At 36.0% G+C, this 19,382-nt stretch overlaps 2 protein-coding genes across 3 annotated transcripts in view; both read right to left on the reverse strand.

The window, feature by feature from the left end:
* DST (dystonin) overlaps window positions 1-11,181 on the reverse strand; it is a 1,587,602-nt gene extending 1,576,421 nt beyond the window's left edge. Inside the window, exon 1 of the mRNA XM_050788752.1 lies at window positions 11,177-11,181. The gene's annotated coding sequence lies outside the window, so the exon portion shown is untranslated. The remainder of the gene's footprint in view (window positions 1-11,176) is intronic.
* LOC126953305 (60S ribosomal protein L21-like) overlaps window positions 1-19,382 on the reverse strand; it is a 710,657-nt gene that overhangs the window by 649,932 nt on the left and 41,343 nt on the right. The window lies entirely within an intron of this gene.

Consider the following 19,382-nt stretch of genomic DNA (forward strand, 5'->3'; position numbering starts at 1 on the left):
AAATGGCAGAGCTAAAAGAACTGTAATACAAACAGGGCCTAAACACTCCCCTTGCCCACCATGTTGTGCATGAGAGGGAAAAGAGGAGAGAAAGAGAGAAGAGCTATCGCCCTTCAGGGAGCCCAGACCTAGGAACTCCCTGAGCCAGGGCTGTGACATCCTCTTTGGGGTTCTGCAGTTCCTGGTGTCTCCAGGCTTCTGGGTGTGACACTGCATTCTCTAATGTCAGCTGTGGAAGCTGCTTGTAGTACACCTAGTCCAATTGTAGCCTCCCAGGGAGCCGGCACCCATGCTGGTGCCTGGAGCTGCCCGCCCTGCTGCAGCCGGTGTGCACTGTGGCTGGACCCCACGCTTGCTCACTCGCTTCTCACACTCCACTCCTGGCTCACCTTTGGCAGGCATGGGGTCCAGCCAGTAGTGGAAGCTGAGTGCAGCCTGCTAGGTTGGGTGGGCAAAACAAGCCCACCAGGCCAGAGCAAAACTTAGGCAAAGGCACCACTGGCCACAGAGGTTTCCAGCTGGTGAAGCAACCTTGCAAGGATCCCATAACATCGAGACTTGAATTCAGCAATTCTGTAACTCTTTTATTATCTCTTCCTTTTAGTCTCTCAGCTTCCTCTTTCTGGATATCTGTTGGTTAAGTGTTAAAAGATGGCTAGAAAAACACTCAAAATAAATTAGCAAACAAAAACATAAAAATAAGGATGGATAAAGATTTATTTAGAAAACCAACAAAAATAAAGCAAATGTGATATTAATTTCCAAAGTAAATATATTTATGAAGAATACTATGTACAGTGACATAATGAGGCATGTATTCGAATGCACAGAAAAAGGTATATTATTAAGCGTCTAAATTCTTAGCTACCTTACATATCCCCTACTGTATTCTTTTGTAAATTCCCCAGTCTCGGTTGTCTTTATCAGCAGTGTGAAAATGGACTAATACAGAAAATTGGTAACAAAAAGATACCCAAAAATGTGGAAGCGACTTCTGGAAGCCTTAGTGGCCATGAATATTGGAAAATTGGGGGTCACTGTCTCAGGCCAGTCTTCTATCTGCCTGAACACAAGCTCTGCTACTTTTCTACTCTGTTCATTCTTAATATGAACTTTGCTTAATATGTAAAATCTTTGCATATTCCTTCAATAACTCCTGAAAAGTGGAAAATTATGGAGAATTTCCAGCTTACAGAAAGCAGCATAATGAACACTCATATTTTGCATAATTTGTTTATTTCTGTTGAATGATTTTAAAGTAAATTACACACTTCCTGACATTTTTACCCTCAATATTTAAACACAAGTCTCTAAAAGTAGATTTTTTCTACCTAACCACAATACTATTATCAGACCCAACAGAATTAAAAAAAATTCCCAAATTTCAGTTAATACCCATCATATATAAACATTTTTCAAAATTTCTCAAAATACCTTTTACGGATGGGTCATACATTGCCTGATTCTGATGGCTCCTAAGTTTCTTTTAATAGAATGGTCCTGGCTGGGTGCGGTGGCTCACGCCTGTAATCCCAGCAGTTTCAGAGGTTGAGGCAGGTGGATTGCTTGAAGTCAGCAGTTCAAGACCAGCCTTATCAACATAGTGAAACCCCGTCTCTACTAAAAATACAAAAAATTAGCTAGGCATGGTGGCAGGCACCTGTAATCCCAGCTACTCGGGAGGCTGAGGCAGGAGAATCGCTTGAACCCAGGAGGTGGAGGTTGCAGTGAGCTGAGAACACAGGCCACTGCACTCCAGCCTGGACAACAGAGCAAGACTTCATCTAAAAAAAAAAAGAATGGTCCTTACCATAGAATGATAGAAATACAGAATGGTTTTCTTATGATATTATGTTCTTTGAAGGGATCGGCTTAGTAGCCTTTGTAAAATGTATCATTTTCTGGATTTTTCAGATAATTTTCCTTATAAGTTTTCTTTCTAAAAATTTTCTTGAAATCCATGCTTTTACTGTTTTTGAAATGTAAAACGTTTTCACTTTAGAATAATTCTAGATTTACATAAAGGTTGCAAAGATAGTACAGAGTTTCTTTGTATCCTAAACCCAGTTTCTCCTATTGTTAATGTCTTCTATTACCATGGTATATTTGTCACAACAAACAAGCCACTAGGTTGATACTTTATTTGATTAATTTGTCTCTCTATTTTAGGATCCTATCCAGGATACCACATTTATTTATTTTTCATGTCTTAATTTCTGATTTCCATGGCATAAAAACTCCTACCATGGCCTATTTCAAGATAGCAAGAATCTGAAACTACTTGGCAAAATTCTGGAATATTTAACAATCAGCTTTCCCAAGCTGGCAGGAAATGGCTCCAGAACAAAACTGTTTAATTTAATTTGTATGTTTAATGTAATTACATTATAAGCCTCATTATCATGTTTTCTGAAGATCACGCTTTCTTACATTCATCTTGGAAAATAAAATCATGATACCAGCCAGCAAAATTTTGCAAAAGTGAGGGGGGCACAGACCACTGTACATAAAGATGTGTTATAAGACTACCATAAAAACCAGTGTGTTGTAGGTACAAAAATCAACATATCGATGGCTCGGATAAGCAAGGAATGGATTCTAGCATATGTACAAAATCATTGTGTGAGAATACTTAGTTTTACTTTTAGTTGCTGTATTGGTCCATTCTCATGCTGCTAATAAAGACATATCTGAGACTGGGTAATTTATAAAGACAAAGAGGTTTAATGGACACTCAGTTCCTCATGCTGTGGGGGCCTCACAGTCATGACAGAAGGTGAAGGAGGAGCAAAGGCATATCTTACATGAGGTCAGACAAGAGAGCATGTGCAGGGGAATTGTCCTTTACAAAACCATCAGATCTCATGAGACATATTCACTATACCAAGAACAGCATGGGAAAAACCCACCCCCATGATTCAATTACCTCCCACCAGGTCCCTCCCACAACACATGGAGATCGTGGGAGTAACAATTCAAGATGAAATTTGGGTGGGGACAGTCAAACCATATCAGTTGCAGAAATGCAAACATATACATTGAAACATACTATTTTGTTCTTGCTTTTTTGACTAATGATTTTTTTCATTAATACATATTTGTATGTATTTACATGTTAAATATAGAATACATGTTACATGCATAGAGTGTATAATGACCAAGCAAGGGTATTTGGCACATCCGTCATCTGGAGTATTTATTATTTCTATGTGATTGGAACATATCAAATCCTCTGTTTTAGGTATCTTGAAATACACATTGCTGTTAACTATAGTCACCCTATTCTGCTATCAAACATTAGAACTTACTGGTTCTATTTAACCATTTTTTTGTAACCATCAACAAACCTCTCCTTATTTCCCCCACCCACTCCCACACACCTTTTCCAGCCTCTGGTAGCTTAATTCTATTCTCTACCGCCATGCTATCAGCTTTTTTGGCTCCCACATATAAGTGAGTACAAGAGATATTTGTTTTTCTGTGCCTGACTTATTTCATTTAACATAATGCCTCCAGCTCCATCATGTTGCTGCAAGTGAGATGATTTCATTCTTTTTAATGGCCATTGTGTGTGTATGTATGTATGTATGTGTGTGTGTGTGTGTGTGTGTATATATATATAACTATCTTTGTCCATTCATCCACCAATGAATGAATATGTTGAATCCTTATCTTTGCTATTGTGAATTGTGCTGCAATAAACATAGGGGTGCACATATCCAGTGATATACAGATTTCTTTTCCTTTGGATAAATACCCAATATGGCATTACTAGATCATATGGTAGTTCTATTTTTATTAATTTTTTTAAATCTCCATAGTGTTTTCCATAGTGGCTGTTACTAATTCTCATTCCTGCCCACAGTGCATAAGAGTTTCCTTTTCTCTGCCTCCTCAGCAGCAGCTGTTATTTTTTGTCTCTTTAGTAATAGCCATTCTAACTGGGATAAGATGATATCTCAATGTGGTTTTCATTTGCATTTTCTGATGATTAGTGATTTGAGCATTTTTCTGTATATATGTTGGCCATTTTTATGTCTTCTTTTGAGATTTGTCTATTAATGTCCTTTGTCCACTTTTTAATGGGATTATTTGCTTTTTACTGTTGAGTTGTTTGAATTCATTGTATATTCTGGATATTAGTTCCTTGTTAGATGAATAGTTTACAAATATTTTCTCCCATTCAGCAGGTTGTCTCTTCACTTCACTGATTTTTTTTTCTTTGCTGTACAGAGGCTTTTTACTTTAATATATTCCTATTTGTCTATTTTTGTTTTAGTTCCCTGTGCTTTTGAAATCTTAGCCATAAATTTTTGTCTACACCAAGATCTCCTATGTTTTCTTTTAGTAGTTTTCTAGTTTTTGTTGTTGTTGTTCGAGACAAGGTCTCACTCTGTCACTTAGGCTGGAGTGCAGAGGTGTGATCATAGCTCACTGCAGTCTCAAACTCCTGGGCCCACAATCCTCCTACCTTACCCTTCTGAGTAGCTAGGACTATGGGCACATTCCACCATGTGTGGCTAATTTTAAAAATTTTTGTAGAGATGAGGTCTCACTATGTTGTCCAGGCTGGTCTCGATTCCAGGACTCAAGGGTTCCTCTTACCTCAGCTTTCCAAAATGCTGAGATTACAGACATGAGCCATGCCATCTAGCTTAATTTTATAGTTTTGAGTCTTCTTTTTAAGTCTTTAATTCAACTTGAGTTGATTTTTGTATATGATGAGTGATATGGGTCCAGTTTCATTCTTCTGCATATGAAATCATTTATTGAGGAAGGTGTCCTTTCCACAATGTATTTTCTTGGAGCCTTTGTCAAAAATCAGTTGGCTATAAATAAGGATTTATTTCTGCACTCTGTATTATGTTTCATTGGTCTATGTGTCTCTTTTTATACAAATACCATGCTGTTTTGGTTATTGTAGCATTGCAGTGTGTTTTAAAGTCAGATAGTGTGATGTCTACAGCTATTTTTTTTTCCCCCCTCCATATTGCTTTGGCTATTCAGGCTCTTTTTTTGGTTTCATGTTAATTTTTGGATTGTTTTTCCTTTTTCTATGAAAGATGACATTGGTGTTTTGATAGGGCTTGCGTTAAACCCTAGATAGGCAACTTTGGGCAGTATTGTCATTTTAATAATATTAATTTTTCTGATCCATCAGCATGGGATATTTTTCCATTTGCTTGTATCCTCTTTAATTTCTTTCATCAGGGTTTTTTAGTTTTCTTGTTGAGATTTTGAACCTCCATAGTTAAATTTTTTTCTAGGTATTTTAATTTTTTAAATAACTTTTGTAAATGGGATGGGATTGACTTTTTGACTTTTTTTTTTTTTTTAGCTAGTTCATTACTTATGCATGGAAACACTACTGATTTTTGTATGTTGACCTTGTGTCCTGCCATTTTACTGAATTTATATTTTAGCTATAAGAGATTTTTGGTGGAGTCTTTTGTTTTTGCTAAATATAAGATTATATCTTCAGTGAACAGGGATAATTTGACTTCTTCTTTTCCAATTTGGATGTGTTTTATTTATTTCTGTTGCCTGATTGCTCTGGTTAGGGCTTCCAGTAGTATGTTGACTAGGAGTAGTGAAAGTGGACATCTAGTTCCAATTTTTAAAGGAAATGCTTTAATCATTTCTCCATTCAGTATGATGTTAGCTGTGGTTTTTGTCATATATATCCTTTATTATTTTAAGGTATGTTCCTTCTATATCTAATTTGGTGAGAGTTTTTATCCTGAAGAGATTTTGAATTTTATCAAATACATTTTTAGTATCTATTGAGACGATTTTTTTTGTCTTTTATTCTGCTGATGTAATGTATTATCTTTATTGATTTGCATATGTTAAACTATCCTTACATCTCTGGTATAAAATCCAACTTGACCATGGGGTATGATCTTTTGGATATGCTATTGGATTTGGTTTGCTAGTATTGTGTTATGGATCTTTGTGTCTGTGTTAATCAGGGATATGGGCCTCTAGTTTTTTGTTTTTGTTGTTGCAACCTTGTCTAGTTTTGGTATCAGTGTAAGCCTAGCCTTATTGAATGAGTTAGGCAGGATTCCCTGCTCTTCTATTTTTTTGGAACAGTTTTAGGAGAATTGGTGTTAGTTCTTCTTCAAAAGTTTGGTAGAATTCAGCAACGAGGCCATCCAGTCATGAACTTTTCTTTGTTTGGGGACTTTTTATGACTGATTCAATCTCATTAATTATTATTGTTCTGTTCAGGTTTTCTTTTTTTCCTGATTTAATCTTGTGGGTTGTATGTTTCTATGAATTTTTTCATTTCCTCTAGATTTTCCAGTTTGTTAGTTTATAGCTGTTCATAAATATCTCTAATGATCTTTTTTCTTTCTATGGTATCAGTTGTCAGTCTCCTTTTTCATTTCTAATTTTGTTTATTTGGATGTTCTCATTTTTTTAGTCTAGCTAGCAATTTATATATTTTGTTTATCATTTAAAACACATTTTTGTTTTGTTGATTCTTTATATTTTTTTCATCTCTATTTTGTTTAGTCCTGCTTTTCTGCTTATTATCTATTTGTTTGTATGAATTTTGGGTTTGTTTTGTTTTTGCTTTTATAATTCATTGCAGTACATTGCTAGATTGTTTCTTCAAAATCTACTGTTTCGATGTAGGCATTTATTGTATTGTTCCAAACTTGCCTGTTAGCACTGCTTTTGTTGTATCTTATAAACTTTTGTATGTTGTGTTTCTATTTTTATTCATTTTTACTAAGTTTTTAAATTACCTCCCTAATCCAGTGGTTAGGAGCATGTTTCCATGTATTTGTAGTTTCTGAAGTTCCTCTTTTTTATTGACTTATAGTTTTATTCCATTGTGGTTTGAGGAAGTACTTGATAAGATTTAAGTTTTTTAAAATTTGTTGAGACTTATTTTGTGACATAACATATGCTTCATGTGGTGATGAGAAGAGTGTGTATTCTGTCACTGTTGGATAAAATGTTCTCTAAATGTTTTTTAGATCCATTTGGCCTAATGTGCAGTTTAGATTCAATGTTTCTTTGTTAATCTTTCATCTAGATGATCTTTCTAATGCTGAGAGTGGAGCATTAAAATCCCCTACAAGACTGAATCAGGAAAAAAAGAAAGAAAACCTGAACAGAACAATAATAGTTAATGAGATTGAGTTAGTAATAAAAAGTCTCCAAACAAAGAAAAGTCCAGGACTGGATGGCTTCATTGCTGAATTCTACCAAACTTTCAAAGAATGTGTTGAAATCTATCTTTCCCTTCAGGTCTAATAATATTTATTTTACATATCTAGGTGCTCTGGTGTTGTTTGTGTATATGTTTACACTTATCATATCTTCTTGCTGAATTAACCCCTTTATCATTACATATGAATAATTACCTTCTTTGTTTATTTTTACAATTTATGACCTAAAAACTGTTTTATCTAATATATGCATAGCTACCTTCGTTTTTTGTTTTGTTTTGTTTTCATTTGCATGGAATATCTTTTTTCATCCCTTGATTTCAGTCTGTGTGTCTTTATGAGTAAGGTGTACTTCTTGTAAGGAGTATAGTTAGATTATATTTTTAAAATCCATTCAGCCAATCTATATCATTTAAATAAAAAGTTTAATTCACTTATATTCAAGATTATTATTGATATGTGAGGGCTTATTTCTATCAAATTACTGGTTATTTTGTATATTCTTTCTTCCTTTTCTTCTCTCTCATGTTTGTCACTGTTTTTTGGTGGTTTTCTATAGTGGTAACATTCGAATCCTTCTCTTCCTTATTTGTGTGTTGTCTCTAACAATGATTTTTATACTTTCATGTGTTTTCATGATGGTAGCTATCATCCTTTTGCTTTTGTATGTAGGACTCTCGTAAACATTTGTTGTTCTGTTCTAATGGTGATGAATTCCTTCAGCTTCAGTTTGTCCAGGAAACACGTTATGTCTCTTTCAGTTATGAAGGATAATTTCGCTGGATATTGTATCCTTGGCGGGCATTTATTTTTCCTTCTCCTGCCTTATAAAGTGTCTGCTGGGAACTCCACTGTTAGTCTGATGAGGATTCTCTTATAAGTGACTAGACACTTTCTCTTGCTGTTTTTAGGACTCTCTCTTTGTCTTTTGAGAGTTTTACTATAATATACTGTGGATAAGACCTTTCTGAATTGTATCCATTTGAAGTTCTCTGAGTTTCTTGTATCTGCTATTATTTTGTGAAATAGGTTTTTACTCTTTTTGTTTTAACTTCTGGGACATTGAATATTTGGTCATTTATGATGTTCTGTATGTCATATAGACTGCTTATTCTGAGAAGTTTTTTATTTTATTTTTATATAACTGGATTATTTCAAACGAAGTGTTTTCAAGTTGTAAAATTCTTTTGCTTAATCTAGGGTTTTGTTGAAGCTTTCAACAAAAGCTATTTCATTTAATAAATTCTTCATTTCCAGAATTTCATTTTGTTTATTTTTTTTTATTATTTCTGTCTCTTTGGTAAATTTCTCATTCATGTTCTGAATTGTTTTGCCTTTTCTTTGAGTTATTTTTATGTATCTCATTAAGTTTCTTTGGTATCATCATTTTGAATATTTTTCCAGGATTCCAGTAAAACAACTCCTTTTTTGTTGCAACCTGTTGCTATAGAATTATTATGTTTCTTTGGAGGTGTCATATTTCCTTGCTTGTTCATATTGCTTTTGCCCTTACATTGATAACTTTGCATTTGGTGTAACAGTGTTTTCTTCAAGTTCTTAAAATTAGCTTTCATAGGGGAGAACTTTTTCCTGAGGATGTATCTATGGTGTTATTTGGGCAGGGTACTTTGGCTTTGATTCTGGATATGTGCAGTTATGTAGTCTCCACATGATTTCTTTAGCTGTAAACAGCATCAGTGGTGTCTGTGGTTTCCTGAGTGGCTTAGGGTCCTGTTGTTAGTGGAGGCTGTGGTGAAGTTTTTCTGGAGATGGTGATGCCTGGTGGACCTGTTCTTGTGCCCAAGTGGTGGCTGTGGTGGGTGGCATGTGCCTGTCCTTGAACTTCAGGGAGGCATATGATGGCACTGGTGTTAGTGTGTCCAAGTGGGCTGATTCTTGGGCCTCTAGGCAGTTTCCTAGGGTGCTGGTAGCAACACTGGTAGACTGGGTGGATTTGTTCATGGACCTCTGGGCAGTGAGTGTGGCATAGGTGATAGCAGTAGCAGTTGTGAAACAACGCTCTGGCTCCCAAATGATCTGTGCTGGTGTTGGTGGTGCATTCTATGGTTATAGAATGCAATGGCCTGTGTGGTCCAGTCCACAGGCTCTAAGGTGGCAAGTGTGACTGTGGTGGTGTCAGGTTGAGTGGACTTTACCTCAGGCCTCCAAAAGTAGTGTTTGGGTACCAAAGGTGGTAGACCGAACTGGGCAGTCCCCAAGTCCTCAGACAATTTGCTTGGGCACTGGGTGTTGGGGGTCAGTATTGGGCTGGGCATGTCTGTCCTCAGGCCCCGTGGTGGTACAGGTAGGAGCTGGCTATGGTAGGCAAAGTGACCTCCAGACCACCAATGAATGCTTGAGTGAGAGTAGCATTGGCCACACTGTAGCCCTGCACCTGGGGAGGTCAGGGTTGCTTTCAGTGGCAGCAGCCATATTTAGGCAGCTGGAGAGGGGCATACTTTATTTCATGCTTTATTTAGGCTTTGGCCCAGTGGTGGTAGTTTGCAGCAGCTGTGGGCAGGGGAGTTTGTCTACAGAGTGTGAAAATGTGCATGGCATGTGCAGTTGAGGGTAGTGGGGTTGTTGACAATGGCTTGCACTATATTCCTAGTGGAAACAGCCAGTCAAGGTGGTAGCTGTGAGCGGGGGATATCAATGGAGCTCCAGGGATGTGGAGATGCAGGAGCTGTTGGGCCTCCATGCCGGATGCAGTCTGGAGGGGTATGGCCTCTCAATATGGTGTCATGCTGTAGCTGCTTATTACTAGGCAGATGTGTGGGACCCAGCATGAGCCTCTTCTTTGGAAAAATGCCATCATGTTACATGGTTTCCAGGCAGTGCTCCGTCTTAGTGTTGGGGCCTATGAGGGTCCAGGGGCTCTTCCTTCTCTAGGATTGCAGTTCATATTCCAAAGTGGGAATCTGGACTGCCAGGGGTATCTCACATTTCCCCTGCACTGGGGAGCTTCTCAAGGTCCCTAGAGAATCTTAGTCAAGCAGATTACCTCACTTTCCTCTCTTTCTTTGCTTTAGGAATTTCCTGCCACTTCTCTGTTGAATTCCAGGGCTCTCTCTCAGATGATCTATTCAAAGAGTGGTTATCTAGTAGCTATTTTGGTTCTTCTTTATAAAGGAGACCATTACCAGCTGCCTCTAGTCAGCTCTCTTGAAGTCCCTTCTACTGATTGAGACATATTTTTTTAAAACTTAATAAATGAGCAAAGTTCTAAAAGTGTTGATATTCACTGCTGATGATTGTATGGTGAGTGAGCACTTGTACATGTTATAGAATTGCCAATTTTTGTGTAACCTTCCTGGAGATCAGTCATTAATATATATTGAGAACTTCAAAGACTCTACAATTTAATGCACAGTTCATTTGCTTTTTGAATATATTTTAAATACATTTCAGCTTAGTGAAAAATTAGAAGCAATCTAAATATCTGTTCTTATTTGGAATAATTCTTCTTGCATCTAAACCCACTGTAAACTAGCTGAAGGAATGGGGGAAGATGATATGTATATATATTTATAGTTATTTCATGTAACCCAAAAACAGGAAGTACAATTGGCCTTTATAGAACTAAACAGAAAACTAAAAGCCATCTGTATTTAGGTGACTGTGTTCTCCATATCTGCCTGTGATACTAAAAGATCTCTTGTCTTTGTTTGGGTATTGTGGGCTATAGAGAGAAAAGTTTTGTGTTTTGTCAGTTAGGGATTTCTGAAAAAATTATATTGAAACTAAGGACCTGACTAAAAGAGCAAGCTCTGTGGGATATTTAAACTGTGAGAACTCCAGAGGGATTTACCTAACTCCAAGGGTTATGTGTTTAGATTTCGAGCGGAAGGGTGAAATCTGGGACCTTGGTGATATCCCTAGGTTATAAAGCTGAAGACAATGGTTTTCTCTTTCCTTTTGATAGATTTCTTTGTATTTCAAAAATTACAGTAGGAACCTAGAATTCTTCCCTTGGAGCAATGGTTTTTCCCCCCTATCTGGAGGAGAGGGGCAATGTGAAGAGAATTTCAGCCCTCAGATTAATTTTTTTGGTTTTTAGACTTCATATGTCTATGTAGTATAATATCTAGCTTTAATCACATTGCCCAAGGAGTAAGAAATTGAGGCACAGCATACCACACAGTTATTTGCTATAAAGTAAACAATAATTACCTTCTCTGTTCCTGAAAGCTGTATGTGCATGTAAGATAACAAATACTTAGAAGATGATTCTAAAAACTTAACAGCTTTTTTGATCTACTTTTCAGCTTCTCTCTGCAGCTATGCTAATTAGCCCATATAATTCCAAAATGGCTGCTTCCTACATTCGATAGGCTCACCACCCAAGGCTAAGTAACTTAGTTTTTTGATTATAAATTTCCAAGAGAGAGAACCATCTCAGAATCTGCCTTACTACTCAAGGAAAAAGGGTACAGACTTTTGAATGGAAAAGGAAGTGATTGGCTCCTTTATGACAACCTCCAGTAGTGGTAAAAAAGTGATTAATGTACACCTAGTGCCATTATATGCAGTTACCAAAACTGTATTTTTGAAGAATATTTAGTGTTTCTGAAATATGTTTATGATATGTATTTATGCCCTTGAGGGATATTGGTGTATATATATATATATATATATATTATATATTTTTTTTTTTTTTTTTTTTTTTTTTTTTTATAATGTGTCTGGTAATACTGGTCTCAGAAAATGAGTAGGGAAATGTTCCCACCACTTTTATTTTTCTGGAAAAGAACATGTAGAATTGGTATAGTTTCTTCGGTAATTGTTTGGTACAATGTACCAGTGAAACCATCTGGGCCTGGAGTTTTACTTGATTCAAGGTTTTTAATTATATATATATATGAACTTTAAATAGATATAGGACTACTCATGTTATATATTTCATCTTGAGTAAGTTTTGGTAGTTTGTGTCTTTCAAGGAATTGTTACTTTATGGAAGCTTTTAAAGGGAAAGAACTTCAGGATACAGTTAGCTGTCAATCTCACAAATCCTTAACTTTAACTCAGTAAAATATTTTAGTGGAATTTTCTTTTGTAAAATTCTTTTGGATAGATCTGTAGGACTCAGATAGTATTGAAGTGGCTGAATTTTCTTATCTCTCAACTGGCATTGGGATTTTTCAGCTGAGGAATCATTTTAGCAGTCACCTCTTTCTTACTGCTTATAAAAGTATTGACTAGGTTTTTTTTCAGTTTTATTCCACCAGATGGGCTCTAATATCTTTCTCACAACAAAGAAAGAAAAGTGAATGGGTTAAATGCAACTTCTCTGAGAGTGAAAAATCAACAAATAACATCAATAATAACAAAATCATGTCTAATATTTCTCCTGATTATGATACAATTCATGGAAAGAAAAGCTCTCCTAATCTTGCATTTAAGTTTAGAAGCCTATTAAATTAATTGTATACAATGACTACTTAGTTAACTAACAGACACTAAAGACCAACCTTGTCTTAATGTTTAGCTAATGATATTTATAACCTAGTTTAACTTTAGCTGGACAAGGATTATATCCTATATACCAAAACAGAACATTTTGGTTAGAATATTTGAACTTCAACATAATCAAGGTTTAAAATTATTTCATCATACTTGGTATGAGTTTAACTTTAATCTTAGTCCATTGAACAACTAGAATTTTAAAAAACTTGATGGATTCTTAGCCAAATTTCTGTTGATTATTTTTTATCTCTTAAGCCAGATTCATTGAAGTGTAATTTACACACAGTAAACTCCAGCTTTTTTAGTTAGTATATAATTCTGGGCATCTTGGCAAACATAATCAGCTTCTCAGATTGGCTTATTTCTATCCCCTGATCCTCTTATTGCCCCTCCTGCTGCTGTTCTTCCATTATTCTTCTCAACCCCACCCAACCCTCCTGTGAATATCTGAAATACATGGATAGGTGCTCTTATAAGTTTCATAGTGTTATACCTAATATGAAAAGAAACTGCTCTTTGGCAGATATAGAAAGATGCCAACTCCCTTTTTAAAACTTGATTGCCCTAGGTTTGAATTTGTGTGAGAGTCTTTTGGATTTGTTGGAAACTACAGCATTTCTTTTTAATGTTTATGCTGTGATCTCTGGAGCTGTTGTATTTCTGTAATTTGTAACCTGTGCACTGCAATGCAGACATGGAAGCCACAGAGCCATGTGATCCTTATATACTGTAAATCCTACAACTCATCTGTTGTGGGGGGAGGAGGAGCTCTTCTGTTTTCTTGTGATAGTGTTATTTTCCTACTTTCTTCTATGACCTTTTTCTTCTCTTTACAGAGAGTTGCAGAATTTCTCCCCAGCAGTCCTCTGAGGGCCTCTCTTAACCCTCTGACCTACTCTGTGCCTCAGTAAATTTCTGTTTTACAGCCATGTTGCATATATGACCCCAAAGAGAAGAGAGGAGTGAAATAAAAAATAGCATGTTGGCATTTGCATTTAAAGGGGAAATATAAATGTGCCATATAATGAATAATTTGTGCGTTTATCTTAATTTGTGGAATTTCTGAATCTAACAGTATTATGGTCTCAAAGACATAGCCCCCAAATTGTTCTCCTGAAAGTCTTCACTGTTAAATTCCCATCAGTGTATGAGAAAAAAATATTTCACAACTTTCTTGCATTTCTTTGCTTTTATGTTTGTAACTTCCATGTTTAATACAGTTCTGATTTTCAGTAACCACAGGATAAACATTTGCTAAGCTGACTTGAACTAAAGATATCTTTGCCAAAGATATGCTATTTAAGGTAGGTATGCTTAATTAAAAGAATAGATAACTTCAAAATGAAATGGATGTTATTTTCCTGCTAATCACTGTACTATACTATGAAGAAAAATTGCTTAAAATGAAAATTTAGAATCTCAAATTGTGCTGACATAGAAAATACAATTTAGAATAAAATGCTATCTATAAAATGTTAAAGTGATGATTCCCACATAAGAATAAGAGTTTGGCACCATTTTACTAAAGTAATTGCTCAGCCTCTGCCAGTACACTTTTCTATTTATGACGACAGGTGTCAATTCCCATTCATTTCTCATACATGTACTTTGGGGATTTTTCTAAAAGTCGATACTATTTTATCATTCGATGCACTTGTATTTCTTGTAAACATAATCAACAAAAAAGCTCTACACTAAAATAAAATCTAACAAAAAGCATAAGATCTTTGAACATCATGAGAGTTTGCAGATTTTATGAGCAGTAGTTAAGGACAAGTCCATCTAGTTACATTTTGAAGAGTTACTCATGGTCTGTGTGGGAGCTCCAGCCTGCTCCATCTTACCTGCTGATAATACTAATTGAATGACTAGATCCTTATGTAGAATGGTTTCTGTTAAGAGAGACTAGGAAAGAAGTTCAAATCCAGAGAGATGGCTAAATTATGTCTGATAAAATGGGACAACTTCGCTCAGTGAGAAAAATCGTAGATTTTAAAATTCAACTGTGATTCTGACTTTAGTTGTAGGATTATATGCACCACCTGAAATGAAGAACTGATTTACATGCCATGAAAATTGGAACTCCAAATGCTTTTGTTTAAATTACTGAGGTGGGAGGAGAAATAAATAAATTACTGAGGTAAATCCATGTGAACATATGTGTATAGTGCCTGTTTACTATATATTTGTTTCAGGGCTTAAATTGTGTATGTATATACAGAAATCAGAGTATTATAAAATATAATGGCTTTACATAAAGAATGCTTTACTATGGAAATAAATGAAAAGATGCTTTTGGGAAAAAGTCCAATGTTTCATATTAAAAATATCTGTATGAAGTAACTAAGGAGAAACAGATTTTAAGCTTCTAAAGTCTCCTTGCTTCAGTAGCTTTAGCCACAAAGGAAAATAAAACCTCAGGTAAGAAAAGCAATAAGACTCAATTTTTAATGCTCAAACAATCTTAGGTATGGTTCTCTGTTCAGTTTGATAACAGAACTCATCTTTACTTTTGCTTATGCCAGACACCTAACAGAAAATTCCCTTTGGAGTCTCTTAATCTCCCTTTTGTGCATTCTTTTCTGTACATTGCTTGTTTAGAACAGTTACCTTTCCTTTTTGTAACCAGGTAACTTCCCTTTAGTGCTTTTATAAACATAGCTATTCTGTGAGTCTGTTGCAGTGACAACCCATCAAAAAAAAAAAAAAAAGACTGAAGCCAAGACTGAAACAGTAGAAAAAAAAAAAAAAAATCCAGAAACCATGAATCTCCTGAGACACAACCTCCTTGTCTGAACTATGACTATTAATTTCATTTTATATTTTATTCAGATTATAAACTCACAGGGCAGAAACAGTAATATTTAAATAATACATTTCCAAAGAAAATTGGAAATACTTATAAATTGGCTTGTGTGTTGTTATGTTCCACAATATAAACAATTTTATAAATCATTTCAATTTTGTTACTAAGAAACTTTGGCTCCACACAGCAGATTTCATTGTCTTCATTAGTCATATTAATTTTTATTAATTCTTTTATCTAAGTTATACAAGCACATGGATGAAAATTCAAATAGCACAGAAGGGCTGGTTATGAAAAAAATGTTCCGGAATATACCCATTCCCACTTATTCCTATCCAGGCCTGTTTCCAGGGGCAATAGCTCTAGCTGATTTCCTCCAGTACCCATACAGTTTAGATATGTTCTTATCAACTCCAGACATCATCCATTTTCTGTAATAATGCATCAGATTTGGCTCATTTTCTAATCCCCCCATGTTTATCTCCCCTGCTTAATGTTACTATTTTATTTCCTCAATTGCTGAACTGTATAACCTTGAGACCTTGTTTCATTACCTACAGCCAGTATTTCTTGACTCCTTAGTTCATCAAGTGAGAAAATTAGGGCCCCTACCTGTTTATTTCCTTTTTCTTCCCTCCTTCTACCTCCCACTTCTGTCATTCCAGTTTTATTTTTAAATTAGCAAGTTTGAAAACATTTACTGTTTGTTCTGTAATCACATTTAATGTTTCTGTATTTTTCTTCAAGTTGATGGCTGGTAATTGACATTTATATTATTACGACCATAGAGTATTCCTCATTGGAGAGCCAAGCTGTGTGCTAGGATTTGTTTTCTTTCTCTTGGGTTTGATAACTCTGTTTCACTCAAAGACAATTGTTCAAATGGGTTTTTCTTTCCTTCTGCCAATCATTTCACATTAGCATTTGCCCCATATTCAGACGATGCCTACTTTTACAGTCTCTACTGCCCTGGAACCCTGTGCTGGTTTTCCTGCTGATTTCTTTTTTTTTTTTTTTTCCACCAAAACTTAATGCTCTCAGCTTCTTGCTCATTCTGGGTCCTGCTTAAAATTCATTCCATTTTTCTTGAAACTCATTGATTTCCTCTCAGAATTTGGATTCACTGTGGTTTTATATTTCAAACAGTTTTATTTTATAATGTTTGAATTTTCATAATTGAGTTCTCTTCTATTATTTTGTACCTTTTTTATATCCCCAAGTTGTTCCAAGTTGTTAGTTTTACCATATGATCTCCTTGGTCCCCTTTTGGCAGATCTTCCTCCCAGAGTCTGCTGCTTTCCTCTTGTCCAGACTGGTCACTGCAAGCTGTCATCTTGGTTCTTTCCTTCACTGCTATTCCGGTTTGCCTCTTGTTTCCAGAATCCTAGGTTGGCTTCTCGTATTTCACTTACTTGTTTTGCTGGGTGCTTTTTCAAGTAACTTCCAAAGAAGAAGTGTTAGAGTCTTGTGTGTCCCAAAATATCTTTAGTCAAAGCGAGAAATGAATCGATGATTTGGCAGCTAAAGATATTTAAAGGTCAGCAACATCTTTCTTCACAACTTGCAGGGGATTGGCACGTTGCTCGTTCCCCCCGTTGCAGTCTATCATCCCTTTCCATTCTGAATCTAGAGCTTTTGCAAGGATCCACAGGGTAAGCTGGTTCTTCCCTTGACCTTATCCTCTTCTATGCATATTTTGAAGATTTTATCCCATGGTTTCCTCTCCTCAGCGTCTATCAATTCTTTTCTATTTACTTTCTGTCCTGAAATTTCAAATCTGCTGATGACTCTCCTCCCATTGTATTTGCTCTTGGGGGTTTCAAACTCAAAAAATAATTTACTATCATTTTTGGGAAGAAGAGAGGAAATAAATATAATGACAAGCCTCAATATTTCAGTATTTTAAAATATTTCAATTTAAACATTTTAATATCTAATGACAAATATATTGGTTTATATTTTTGCCTTTAACCCTTACAACAATTCCCTGAGCTATGTTCTTCATATGTCTAGATGTGAAAACTCGAGAATGGATAGATAATGTAATGTGCTAGGCTTTTCTCAGGTACTGATGGGTGATGTTTACAAACCTGGATGTATCATTTGAAATTCCATGCTCATTCACTCTGCCTTTCTGGTTCATATGCTGTTCTTATATTGGTAACTAAATTTGTCTCTGGAAACCCTTGAGGAAAGGTATGTCAGCCAGATGCAGTGGTTCACGCCTGTAATCCCAACACTTTGGGAGGCCAAGCATGGCAAATCACGAGGTCAGGAGTTCGACACCAGCCTGGCCAACATGGTGAAACCGTGTCTCTACTAAAAATACAAAAATTAGCCTGACATGATGGTGCACACCTGTACTCCCAGCTACTCGGGAGGCTAAGGCAGGAGAATTGCTTGAACCTAGAAGGCGGAGGTTGTGGTGAGCTGAGATCGCACCACTACACCCCAGTCTGGGCGACAGAGGAAGACTCCACCTTTGGGGAAGAAATAAAATAAAAAAAGAAAAGATATGTCAGCACAGATTTTTCAAAATGCAAAAGAGAAAGAAAAGCAAACTTCTTAATCACATTCACATAAATCTCTACTTCTCAGGTAGATTATAGTATAATTAGAATACAGTTGGATACATTGTTGCATGATGATGATTTAGGATTATTTGAGATTTGGAGATGACTTCCCAGGTCTCTTAAAAATGTAGATATTGGTGGAAATATTTATATTATTTTAATATAATTAATAAATATGTAATAATAAATATGTATCAAGTATCTAATATGGGTAGAACATTATAGTTCATGCTGTGCTAAATACAAAGATGAGCAAGGTGTGCTCTGTGTCATTGATTTAAAGAAAAGTACAAAAATAGTTATAATGGAAAGCAATGTATAGGCATCATAAGAGACATATGATATGCCAAGAAAATTCAGGAGGAGAGGTAAGCAAGGATCAGTGAGGGATGGGAGAGGGAATGGAAGAAGATTTATGAAAGACTTCCTGGGGAAGATGCTATCTGAAATGAGTTTTGTTAGATGTACAAGAATTTAATAGACGGGAATGTCTGAGGGAAGAGTATGAGTAAAAGCACTAGTAAACCACAAACGTAGTTAGGAAAGAGAAGAATATCCAGGTTTGTTTATCACTTGGCAAATACACAACATAAAAAAACCAGGGCACTGCACAGAGTAGGCAATCATTTATTTAACAAGAAGTTATTGAATTATTACTAAGGTTTGGGGGGATCCAATAGAGAACCAAGATGACATAGTCACTGCTCTTATTGAGCTCACCATATGTAAAGTGACCAAATAAGGGAGTAAGCACCAAATGAGTGCACATTATGTTAGTGCCATGAAGGACTAGTGCTGGTCTCATGGAGTTCTGTGGAGTACATGTGCTAACATATGGAAAACACCTAGAACCTTGCCATTATTATTTTTGTGATTTTTTTTGTTATATTATTAAGAAGTAAATAAACAGTGTATTACAAAGAATAACAAGGACCACCAACTTTAGATACAGGGGTTAGGAATGGTCTTTCTGCTAACATAGTATTTATGAACTTGAAATCTGAGAAGATGCTGAGCCATGCATAGAAATGGGGGAAAGAGTGACTGAATTGAAGGAATGGAGGATCAAATGCAAGAAGGCAGAACATTTGGGGAGAGGGATATAGGAGGTGAGTATTGATCCTGTTGGCTGCAGCAATTAGGTAGGGAAGATATGAGATACAGTTTTAGAGGCAGGGAAAAGTATAGTATGTTCTCTCTCTCTCTCTCTCTCTCTCTCTCCCCCCCTCCCTCCCTCCCTCCCTCTCCTCTCTCTCTTTCTCTCTCTCCTCTCTGTCCTGGATCCAGAACACTCTTCTTTTCTTACCTTTGGAATTGGCTCTCCTGGTTCTCAGGCTTTCGAACTTGGAC

This window comes from Macaca thibetana, chromosome 4 (genome assembly GCF_024542745.1).
Source record: "Macaca thibetana thibetana isolate TM-01 chromosome 4, ASM2454274v1, whole genome shotgun sequence".
NCBI classification, from domain to species: Eukaryota; Metazoa; Chordata; class Mammalia; order Primates; family Cercopithecidae; genus Macaca; species Macaca thibetana.